This window comes from Nipponia nippon, unplaced genomic scaffold (genome assembly GCF_047370975.1).
Source record: "Nipponia nippon isolate SJK-2023a ecotype South Korea unplaced genomic scaffold, ASM4737097v1 scaffold_5, whole genome shotgun sequence".
In the NCBI taxonomy this organism is placed as follows: domain Eukaryota; kingdom Metazoa; phylum Chordata; class Aves; order Pelecaniformes; family Threskiornithidae; genus Nipponia; species Nipponia nippon.
This window is the reverse complement of record NW_028262369.1, coordinates 86,117,303-86,129,864: the sequence shown is the minus strand read 5'-3', so window position 1 is coordinate 86,129,864 and position 12,562 is coordinate 86,117,303. Positions and strand designations below refer to the sequence as shown.

The 12,562-nt window shown below is 37.2% G+C and overlaps 1 long non-coding RNA gene across 1 annotated transcript; it reads left to right on the top strand.

Annotated features, from left to right (window-relative positions):
* Positions 1-1,142: 1,142 nt before the first annotated feature.
* On the top strand, positions 1,143-11,126 carry LOC148052371 (uncharacterized). Its single transcript, XR_015698656.1, has 3 exons — positions 1,143-1,257; positions 9,552-9,592; positions 10,810-11,126. It is a non-coding gene; the product is annotated as an uncharacterized LOC148052371 (long non-coding RNA).
* Positions 11,127-12,562: the final 1,436 nt, after the last annotated feature.

Sequence of the window (12,562 nt, the reverse complement as noted above, 5' to 3'; positions counted from 1 at the left end):
CTGTGGACTTTGTGTGTCCCTGATTTCCTCTGCCTTTGAGGGAGTCTCCTCAGTTCCGCACTCTTGAATTAAAGCTAGTAAGACCCACCTGGTCTGGCTGTCAACTAGCATGAATCAACAGCAGTTTTATGTAGTGTCCTAGCACCAGATAACTTGACACTGTTATAAGTGACTTTTCCTGTAATAAAACTAGGTTTATAATATTCTATGCTATACAATATATGCTGATTATTAACCTACAGTATTTTTCCACTGTAAATGACTTTTTTTTTTTTTAAATATCAGTCTTGCCCATTAAGTTACAATCAGAATAGACTGTCTTTTCTATGTGTGTGGAGATAAAATGATTGCTCTTAGCAGTTTCTGTTCAGCAGCTAAAAAGCTGACATGGTGGCTAATTGTGAAATTTATGTACCTTTCCTGGTGGGTACTAAAGGTCTTTTTACTGGTGAAGCACCAGTTTCACCTGATGACAGGAATACTGACAGATACATCTCTATTTCTGTTTTTAAATAGACCATTTAAGGAATATGAAATAATTAATTTGGAAAAAAAGAGAAAGAAATCACTGGGCAAAGGGTGGGTGAACTAGAAAGAAAAGCTATGACCTTTGAAAGCAAATGAATATAAAATATTTTGATCCCTAACATTTTTCTTGCTTTGGAGGAGTGGTTTGACTCTAGTCTTGAGGCTTGAAGAAGCTGTATATGAATTTGAAATGAAATGCTAATGATTTGGGGGGGTGTGAGGGTGTCTTGGCTCAAAATATGTTTATCATCTTCTGTAATGGGTGTGGGTGCCCACACTGTTAATACCTCTGTTAAAATTATAAGTCACATGGGAAAATTAAATTTATGGATTAGTGCATTTTGATTTTCAGACCCAGAACAGTGTCACCACTGTGCCTTATGATCCTCAATGCTCTCTGTTGCATTGGGTCTCTGGTGTAGAATGTATTCATTATTGCTTCTGCAATGTAATTTACACTTACTAATTTGCTACAGCTTGACCTTTTAAGACAACAGAAGATAAATAATGGGCTCAGTGAATCCCTAGAGCACCTTCATAAAGGTTTGGCAAAATAGCCCTAATGATGCATGCTTTTATAAGCCTTGGATTTGCATAGCATTAGGGATGATGCTGATGTCCAGTAAATGATGAGCACTAAGATATCTAACAATCAAACAGCTGAGAGGAGCACCTTTTCCCATGCATCCATATCATATGCTTGGTGATAGTAACCATTTGCACAGAGGGGTGAGTACTTCTGAAATTCTTAGAAAGAGCCATTAAATAAAGAGGAACTGCCTGACTTTAGGAGCTTGCACAGCTATATATAGCAGCACAAAACTGGTCTATAATTCTAGTCAATGGCATGGCTCATTTCTAAAGTTGTACTTTCCTGGATACTTTGAATAAGAATGATGTTTCTAATAGCTATCTAACATGATAGTAAATGTCCACTTAAATCATAATTTAAGGATTTAGTACCTGGGTTTAGGAAAGTAAATCTCTCTCTCTACGAGAAAGGCCAAATTGTGAAGGCATCTGGATCAAGCCCAAAACACTACCGAAGGGAAAAAAATCATAGAGTGGTAAAAAGCTCTTTAAACAGTATAGATAATAACACATATATTCTTGTAATGAGGAAGGAGAATAAAATGTTAATTCACCTAAGATTTAATAGATTTATTAGTAGAATGAAGCAGATTCGAGAGCTTTGAGACTTATCAAGGAAACCCTGAGACTCTTTAGACGGATTTGGAAGGGTCTGTTCTGAACCAAATTTTGACTGTGAACGTGCCACGGGTATCAGAAAAACTCACTACTCTTTCCATGGCCCCAGTGCCTGGTGCTGTGCTTTGGTGAGGTGTCACAAGTACGGATGGTATGGGAGACACCCAAGTAGTACCCTTATTGTATGGGAAGGTCTACGGGCATTTTCTGTACACCTGAGAAAAGCTCTTGGGTGAAAAAATCTTTAGCTATTGCTTGCATTTTACTTCCCTTGTCATTAAATTTTCCTCAGTTTTTGATAATGGGAGATGCTATGGGACAGCGAAAGTTAGTCAATATACCTGGTGTCTTTGGAAATATACATACATAGCAGTGTACCACTAATCGTTATACCACTGATTATAGTGACAGCATGTAAATCACAGAGCCATAACATTCCTCCGTGTTAAAAGATGTGGGTTTTAAAAACAGGGTCAAGGCAGCCCTGCCTACACTTAGGCAACCCTATACCCAAGCAGCCCAAGTGGCCCACAAAAACACCATATGCTGCCTTGTGCAGAAAATTCCTTTTGACCAAAACTGAGGCTGTGGAAAGTATTGTTATACTTGGAAGACACTTCAGAAAAGACTATCTATTTGAAATAAAAGGAAAAAAGTAAATAGCCAAAGGAGAGGATAATCAATGAGGAATTCATGTGGAAAGTAGATTACATAACTGAAGTATTTGCACTCAGAAAGAAAGCTAGTAGAAAAATGGAGAAAATGGGTAAGAGAATTTTTGGAACCTGTATTTCCTTTTCCTTTTTCCTTTTATCCTTTCCTCTTCCCTTTTTCCACACTTTTTCCTTTTTTTGCCATTCCCCTGCCACGTTTTCCTTTTTTTTCCTTTTTCTTTCCCCCTGCAATGGAGGCTTCTGAGACCATTTTTAAGGCTAAGAGAATGAATCAAGCCCAAGAGGGAGCACCAGTGACAGAGAAAATGTTATGAAAGAAAAAGGTATGATGGAAGTTATTATGAAAGGTCAGGGAAACAGACTAGAATACCTGAGTTCAATGAAACCTATGAAGGAAAAGAGGGTTGGAGGTTATAATATGATGGAGGAAAATGAATGAGATAAAAAGAGAAATGAAAGTGAAGATTTATGATGGATGGAGTTAATATCAATAAGGCACACTGAATATGACAGGTAGGCACACATGGCACGCAAGACTTCCTCTCTTATCTTCCACCTGGAAGACTAGATATACTGTTAAGAATATTAGTAGGTAATATTAAGAATATTAAGAAACTAAGATTGGTAGGGCAGAATAATCTAGGGTATCAAACACTAAATTACATATCTGGTCTGAAAAATATTGCCTGTTTCTTTCATGTTAATCATAAACTTTTGTGGGAATTAAACAATAGTTAGTATGAGAAAAATTATAAGGATAGGATATGAAATAATCGTGTTTTAATTTTGCTTGTAAAATGTTGTCTTTAAGCAAACAGAAACTCTGACTAGAACTAGGCAGTAATGATTTTCTTTTCCTGTGAGAACATGCAAAGTAAAAAAAATTTCCACCTCAAAAGAGAATGAAAAATCAGAATCTTAAAAATATCAACAAACATATGAATCAAAGGAAAATGAAACCAAACTCAAAACAGTGGAAATAGTTTGATAATGTCAGTACATAGCATTTTGACATTTAACTTTTAACTAATTTTTAAATAAATTTCAGCACAAAAAGATATTGATAATGATAACAAAAACCCCTTTGTGCTTTGATAACACTGAGAAGACCCAGCCGGGCAACTCCAGAACTTACTCAGCCATTCAAACTGATCAGTGAACTCTACTGCTTATTGAACAACTTGGACTGATTCACAGTCCCCAACTGAGGTTTCTTTGGCTGCAGTTTTTCTAGTCATATAATCCTTTCCATTCAGCTGCTCTCATCTCCAAAGAGGAGAGCAGGTTGAAATGTCTCCTTCTGCTTTGCTTTCAGTCCTTAAGAAAATAACTTGGATTTTTCATTCAAGGAAAAATCTCTGAAGAGTTTCAGTGAGTCCTGGCATTTCTGTTCTCTCAGGGCTGGGAAGCCTCTGCTCTGTGGCCCATGGCAGATCTGATCTCCTCTGCTCCTCGCTGTCCTACCCATTCTGGCTGCCTAATGTTCTTTACACAGAAATTTGGGCACTTCTCTGCCACTCAGATATCTGACCCTTTTTCTTCAGCTCTTGTTAACATACCTGCATTGGGAAAAGCCCTGGGGTGGGGGACACGCGTTATACTAGTGAAAAAATAACAATGTCAGCTTTTTTGGTATAATTCATTCTACTCAAAGAAGTAGTTTACAGCAGAAGAGCCTTTCCCACTTAAATAGTTTCTGTGCTCTAGACCTTCATGGTGTGGTATGGCAGCAAACCTTTCCAGCACAAGGCTTCCTTCTGTGTTTGTTGAATATCTAGCACAACAGAGCCCGAGTCTTTACTGTGGCATTTAGGTGCTGCTTTAATACCGCTAATAACAAGAGAGAGTAAGAAACAGGTAAAATAGCACACAGCAATTTGCTGAAGTAGATTTCTAAATTCCTTTTATGTTACCTGTGTTAACATCCTCCATATTTATTACTAACCTTTCACACTAAGCTCTGCAATCATTAGTCTGTCTAGCTGGTATTTATAATGGTGGGACAGACTCTGGTGCACCAAACGCATTAGAACTTTAAGAGACACTTCTAACCAACAGCTAAACGTGAGCAGTAAAAGCTGACCAAGCACATGAAAGGTTTCTATAATTGCTATAATTATGTAGAAGCTTTATAATAAAACATTATTCCTCCCTGCCCCCCTTTTACCTTTGAAAATTCATTGTCAAGGAAAATGAAAAGGAATTGTTTAATAGCGGGGTCACTCTCTTCAGACTTTGATGCTTTTGATTGGAAATTAAAGCCATAGTGATTACAAAGTGGATACAGAATCTAATTATAACGTTGGTTCTTGTGGTAATATATAATAATAATGTACCTCATTTATATCACTTCTTTGTGGTACAGGATTACAGGAGCTGGGGAAACACAGCCTAGTTATAACTCTTTAAAAGTTACTGCTGGAATAAAGCTAGAGCTGATAAAACTGAAATTCTATCACAGCACTGAAATAAAAGCTTTGTGAAGATGGGGGAGAGAGGAAGGACCCTTTAAGAACCTTTTATAACAACAGAGCATTTTGAGGCTTTAAAGGTCACAAAGAAAGGTGTTTGCAGAAGCAAAATATAAGGAGGTCCTCCTCTGCATGGCTGTAGCCCCCGGGGACAACAGGCTCTTGCCATGCAGCCTCAGCAGGCAAACTGGGATGCGAGAGGCCATTAATTCATTGCAATATGTGGAACATAAGTCCATTTTTCACTTTCTGATATTAAAATTCATGTCACAAAGGCTGCTGGAGGATTGTAGGCTTGAAAACATGCTTTTGTCCTATGCTTTTGGCCTGTCCATAGTCATGGACATGAAACTGCATCTGCAGCAGTGTGGGGCCATTGTTTTAATGACACTTCTCGGGGGTGCATTGCTGTTGGTTGAGCTTCCCCAGCATAACAAGAGCTAAGGTCTGTTGGCTGTTCCAGCCAGGAACACATCTTTATGCAGAGTTCTTTTTGTGGAATGGGAAAACATCCAGCGCACAGCCTGAGCCATGCAACACCCTTCTAGTCTGCTTACACAGCAAGAGTCTAGGGTGAGAGCGGCAGAATTTCAGTATTATTTCAATGTCTTTGGTGGTCAAAAACATGGCAAAGAGCGTCCAAGGATTTACAAATGCCTAAGGGAGCAGGTTGTCCACTACCTAGTGAAACCAATGAGAATTTGTTGCTTAAATTCTGTCTACATCTTGAGAAGAAATCTGTAAATTCCACCTATATGCTTAGACAGCAAAACAGTATTGAAAATCAGTTTCTAGTGTGTTCATGCTACAGCTGTGGATCAATTAAACATAGCTAAATTATGTAGAAATGCCCACATTTTCTTCTCAGAAGGGTCAGTATCAATCTAAGTTTCAGAGTTGTTCTCAGTTTACATGGGCAGGAAAGAAAGCAGAATTTCACCAATATTAGGTGATACATAAATAAAACAAATAAAGCAAATCATATACAAGGAGAAGAAATCTAATAAGAAATAGATATTAAGAAATATCTAATCAAAATATATCCACGATGCTATAGACAGGAGGCTTCTGAAAAATGTTAAAAAATATGGGAACCAACTTTATTGCTATTTAACATGTCATCACCAGAATAAACAGCCTGGTGGAACAACAGGAATTTTTCATGATGCTTAGGACCCAAGTGTTCCTGGGTTATGATGTTATGTAAAGAGGGAGTTTAGCAATTATGTTTTAAACATGCAGCATAAAAGTGTAGAAGGGATGCCACTGGTACCACTGTCAGCAGTAGTGTCACAAAACCACACAAAACTGGGAGGCATTCTGAATCTGTGGACCCACAAAAGTAGTAGCTCTGGTTTTGTGTGTGGTCTTTGCAAGTGTCTCTACTCCTCTCTTCTTAGAAGTGATCTGTTGTTAAGTCAATTAGCCTGCCTCTTCAAGCCAGGCAGTGAAATCCCATCAATTTCACTGCCTTAGAAATCTCCTTTAGCCATAAAGAAGCGTAGTAGTAACACGACAATGAGATGGTTGCAAGTGGAATGCAATCAAGTGACACAACTAATGATGCAGAGCATGTCTGTGGCCACAAGGCCATCTTTTAAAAAATGATTAGCTACTCTGTTCTATTCTATTTGTTTCTTACATTGCAGCTGTCAACTTTGCACCAGAGCCCTAGTGATTTCCATGACAGATAGTCTGTGCAACACCAAAAGACTTGCTTTTTATGCTGTCTCTAATGCATTCTTGCACATTTTATTCTGTCTCCAGGGTAGTATATTTGTCAGCTTTATTCTGCAATCATTCAGTAGGTAATTATTACCCTAGAACAATGAACAACTCATCCAGCAATACTTGGAAGTTTGCTGATGGTAACACAGTTTTGTTAGCCTTTATTGTGCTTACCTGAAGGTGCCTGCTGAGCCTCAGAGCTGTGGTGCTTTTTCGATGCCTTATAATTATAGTGGCATGTGAGAGAACAGAAATTTTCCTCCTCTGAACATTTTTTTAAAAGTCTTTAATAGAATAGGTATTGATTACCGCTTTTTCCAGCTTTCAGAAAGAACTATTTATTGCTCCATGAGTTGAGTGATCTCAGCTGACCTGCCGAGTCAAAAGCTTTCATGTAGTCGATATAGTATATCTAATGTCTCTGGTTTGGGTCCTCTGTCAATTCTATAATTGTCTTTCAGCTGAAAGAGTCCATCCAATATTGCTTAACCCAGTGTATTCTGGTACCATTTCACTAGCCAGGATTGTTATCTTCTCTTGACCCATAGCGGTACTTTGCTTGCAGGACAAATGAATGGGACTTTCAGGGTTAATGATAAGTGAGTAACTTTCACTAGCTTTTTTCTCCATTGCCTACTTTCACAAACAGACCAACAAGCCTTATTAAAAATATTATGATGCTCAATAATAGTTTTGTCTGGTCATTGTGTCTTATTGGCCTGCCTATGGGACGTCTCATCCTGGCAATAATTTTCCTTCTCTTGAGGCAGTTTCTTCTAGGGGAACTTAGTTTGGGCACTGTGATAGCTGCCTAACTGTAATTCAGAATTCTTTCCACAGTTTGAAGGCACACACATCGGTTTCCTTATTACATAGTTCTTCAGCTCTGCACACTCTTGGTATGTTCAGGCAGAACCTGCATGGGTGCGACTGGCATCCTCCTGGACTATTATTGTCAATGATAAATTTCAATGTCTCAGTCTTCCCCCTTGTCCAGAAAATTTAAAAAAAATCATTCAATTTACATTTATCAAAGAAAAGGTTCAGAGGTAACCTGATTGCAGTCTGTAAGTACTTTGACAGGGAGGAAGCTCATGAAAGTATACGAATCTTGAATTGATCAGAGAAGGGTGTTGAGTGGTTGAAAGATAAAAAGATTCAGGCTAAAAAATGAAATGCACATTTTCCACAGTGATGATGATGAGCAACTGTGGGAATACATTACCAGTGGAATCAGTGTACTCTCCATACATGACATATTCAAATAAAAAACATGCGTTTTTTTGAAGAGCATAGTATATGTCAGACATATGGATACAGAGCAAAGATTACTGCAAATTCTGCGACTTGAGTTGCTCAGGAAACTAAATTGTGTACGTTAATGTCTTTAAAGGCTGAAGAGCCTTCCATCAGTTTTCATCATTATAACCTGCTAACAAGTTTCATACACAATCTTTGAAAAAATAAATAAATCAACCAAACCAGGCCCAAACAGAATTGTGGTACAGACTGAACTGGTTCCTTTGAATGGATTTTTCCATTCCAGAAATCAGCATTGCCAGTGTTCATTTCTGCATTAGTGGAAGATTTAGATCTGCTCATTTGTGACTTTTGGTGAATAAGAAAATAACACTTTATGCATCTATTCACTTAAATTTTCATTACTTAATATTAAGTATTTATTTTGTTGAATATTGTAACATTTCATATTTAACACTTTTCAGTTTGTAATTTTCTTTAAATACCCTGGCTGCTGGCAACAATACTCAAAAATTACACAGGGCCTTCAAACAACTTAATACATTTACAATTACTATACTTAACCAATCATCTAAATATATTGGAGATATTTAACTTTTCACTAAGGGATTGTAGCTGGGATTGATGTTACTTTTATTCAGTACTTCAAATGTTCTGAGGCATGTCTGCTATAAATCTTGTCTGGTCCAGCGATATCACTATATCTATATTAGCAATTTGTTTTGGAGCAATAGTATGGTTTTGAAATGAATTCCTTGAATGTCACTATTGTGCACTAATTCTGTTTGCAGAATGGTTTTGGTGCATGCAAACTTGATTCCCTTCAAAGGAACGTAGTCCTCTATCTTTTCTTCAGATATCACCTAATATGCTCCAGCCCCAGTGGAGACAGAAAGTCCAAAGCAAGGATGCTTTGGAGCTATTTGAATGGCACATGCACGGGGGGAACATTTGCTACAAGACACCACACAAAAACTGGTTTGGTAGTCCACCCCAAAATACACAGTCTGGATGCAGGGGCTTGAACACCAACTGTTTTGCTCTATGGACAAGTTGCTCTTGTGTTAAATTACTTGTTCATTTAGACATACTGTGATTACTGTATTGTAGACTTGCTTCTGACTCCAGTGCTGTCAGGGAGAGCATTAACCTCAGGGATTAAAAGCTGCTTTCTGCACCCTTTTGCAGAAAACACAAATTGCCTAATTTTAAACAAGAAAGGCCAGTTCTGATTAGGGACATCTTGGTTTTGGTAACCCAAACTTAGGTAGAGTTGCTTCTGAAAATTCATTCTTTAGATTCAGGTAGGAGCTGAGCTGAAGAAAGAAAGAGACATACAAGGCAAGGTCTACACTTTTAAGAAAACTTTGTTAAACCAATTTTAATTTAAAATCAGTTGAAGTTTCACAAAAAGAAAGCTCCCCTTACAATAATCTGAAATTGTCTTCATTTCAGCATTCAAATTATGGACTGCATTTTCACTGTCCTAATATACATCATCTGTCAAGATAGCAGCTTTCAATTTGATTGTTAATTATTCTTCTTTATACATGAGGCATTTGAGCCATTTTAGAGCTTTATTCCTCTTTGCAATTAGATGTGGTGATTAGAATGTCTTTTATATGCTGTTAGAATATTCTTTTAGCAGTGCTTGACTTTACATATCTATTCTTGCCTCCAGGTATGCGGTGAGTTCTCTCACTCTGCATTGAACATCTCTAGGTATGTCCCTGTTGTTTTTCCATTTGAGTGTCTCAAACTGTACACTGATGTAGTTGATGTGTCCTTATCACGTCTCAGCAGAAAGCTCGTGTTGATTTTCTGCTAACTCTTCTTTCCTAGCTTTCTTATTTGGGGTTCTTTTCTTTCCATTTCTGAGCTTTCCTGTATGCCCTATTGACTCAACTGAAATTCAAGTTTTCATTTAGGCAACGCTTTTTTTAAATTTTAATTATAATTTTTCTTCAAGAACGTTTTTACTTTTTTCTTTCCAGTAATCTATCGTTTCATTTTATGTCATCTTCTATTTTTGAAAGACTAATGTTTTCTTATGGTAACCATAAAAATTATGTGATACACTTGAGCTCATGACAACAGGCTCATATTTAGAGTGAAATATGTTGGTTTTCTACCTCCTCCGTAATATATGCAATTAATCTGATACCTACAGTGAGATCAATCTTACTGCAGGTCTAGCAAACTATTTGCACTGCTACTGACGTGACCTCCATCAGTTTAACATTTAATTACACTCTTCTTGATTCCTCTCTCTTCAGGTAATAGATTGATCTTGTTCTAGATAGACACTGTTCTTTCTTAAGACTAGTTGTGATCTCAAGCCCCAAACCCTGTATCCAAGCACTGTGAATGTAGGGGCCAAAGCCACCTATCACTTTCCCATTTCGCCTTTTTTCCTCTATGCTCCTTTGATCAGAATTGTAGTCACTTCAGGAGGCTTGAAATTCAAACAAGATTTAGATCTCAAAGCTTTCCTCTTGTTAAGCCAAAAATTCACTGTACCATATCTACAAGCTCATCATCATTAGAAGTAATTCTGTTTGTTTTTTTTTTTTTTTTCTGTGTGATTTTTAAACAATGGATACACCTTAGACAAAATATTTGCTTTAACAATAGAAAATCTGAAAAACTCTGAATGTACCAAAACAAACTTTGATTTCAGGATTCTGTAGCATACCTCTGTAAAGATTTGAACTCATCAATCATCAGTAAAGGGAAATATTCACTTCCTACTGTTCCAGTTCTTTGAACAATTTGCAGGTTTCAAATCATGCACTTTATTAGAGTATTTTTTTTGCCACAAGTATATTTGGTTTTTTGCTCTCTATGCTTTCCAAATACAAGAGAATAAAATACAAAAATATTTTTAAAACCACCTACATTGTATGCCATATTTTTTACTTTCTTCTCCTTTATCACAGGTATTTGAATAATCACTGTGCAACAGTCACAAGCTGGAAAGGCTTTAGTTTTCTCAGTTTTACTCTACATCCTTTAAACTGAAGCTGGTGTGAAACATCATGAGTCACCATGGTCTTCGACCTTGAGGTCTGCTGCAAACACTGGTCTCTGGGTGGTGTTTAACAACTTGACTGTAATTTAAATAGTGGTAAATTGTCAGAGCAGAGCTACCAGGGAGAATATATGTTTCACTGTGGAAGTGAACACAATGTTTTTCTTTAAAGATTTCAGATCTATTAAATTTCCTGTCCCAAACTTCCAAGTCAAGATAGTTCAAATCTTGTACCTCCTGAGCATGTTGCAGATAATCATTACTTAACTACAGTGAATATATTTTCTCTTTGCAAATGACTGTAGAAGTATCTGTAGGTGCTGGTCTGCTGAGCAAATATTTCCAACATGTTGAAATAGATGGCATTGTGTTAAATGACTAAAGGCGTCAAGGTGTCTTGGCTAGGCAAGTTTTTACAATTCAAAATAGTTTCAAGAAAGGGAGAGTGGTTAAGATTTTCAAGAAGGTCATAATGATTTGGGGTACTTCTGTGTTCTGGAGTCTATCTTGAGGATTTTTTAAAAGTCCACAGTTTTCTGAAATTTTGATGAGACATCAGCTGGAAAGCATTCTCCCTGAAAATGTTTCAAAGATTGGCATTCAAAACTTCAGAACACTTTAAGGTCAGCTTTGAAAATTTATTATGACATTTTCTCAAATTAGTACCTGTTTAGCTATGCTCTGGAAAAGACAGCTTTCTTAGGTCTTTTTTGTCTTCAGTCCTTCACTAGCTTGTAGGAGTGCAAACAGGGATTCACTAGAATGTTTCTGTCACTTTCTGATCAAACAGAAAGAAGTGATCAGTGCTCAAAGGGAGACATCCATGGTATTAATGTTTCCTTCTCTTTCAGTCAGATAAGCAGTGAAATCTGCTTTTCCATGGAAGGCAGTTTAGCAAATGGCAATCATCATTGCATCATACAAACAATTGAGAAGGATTAGAGAAAAATGCTACTAATTGGATCAATATAATCCAATTTCTCTCTCCTTAATCAGAAAGTGAACTAGGTACGGATTCTTTACATCTCCTTCTGTTTAATCCTGTCTTTTGCATTCAGTCTTACAGAATTTTAATCAACAATACTTGATATTTCTATGGAGTCTTTCAGTATGGTTGCTAAACACCGAATGGAGTCTTTCATGTAAAATGGGAAAAAAATAGATGTAATAAAAAATGCTTTTCTTCTCACTATAAAAAAATTTTTATGTTGTGAAATGTGTCTAAAATATTTGATGAAAATGCATATTATATGTTTGTCATGGTTTAACCTCAGTTGGCAATTAAGCACGACACAGCCGTTCGCTCACCCTCCCCCACCCCCGGCTGGATGGGGGACAGAATCGGAAAAAAAAAAAGTAAAACCTGTGGGTTGAGATAAAGACAGTTTAATAGGACAGCAGAGGAAGAGAAAATTAATAATAATAATAATAATAATAATAATAATAATAATAATAATAATAATAGCAACAACAATAATAATGATAAAAGAATATATAGAAGTGATGCACAATCAATTGCTCACCACCCACTGACCAATGCCCAGCATGTCCCCAGGCAGCGATCGCTGCCCCCTGGCCAGCTCCCCCAGTTTAAATACTGAGCATGACGCCATACAATATGGCATAGCCCTTTGGCCAGTCTGGGTCAGCTGTCCTGGCTG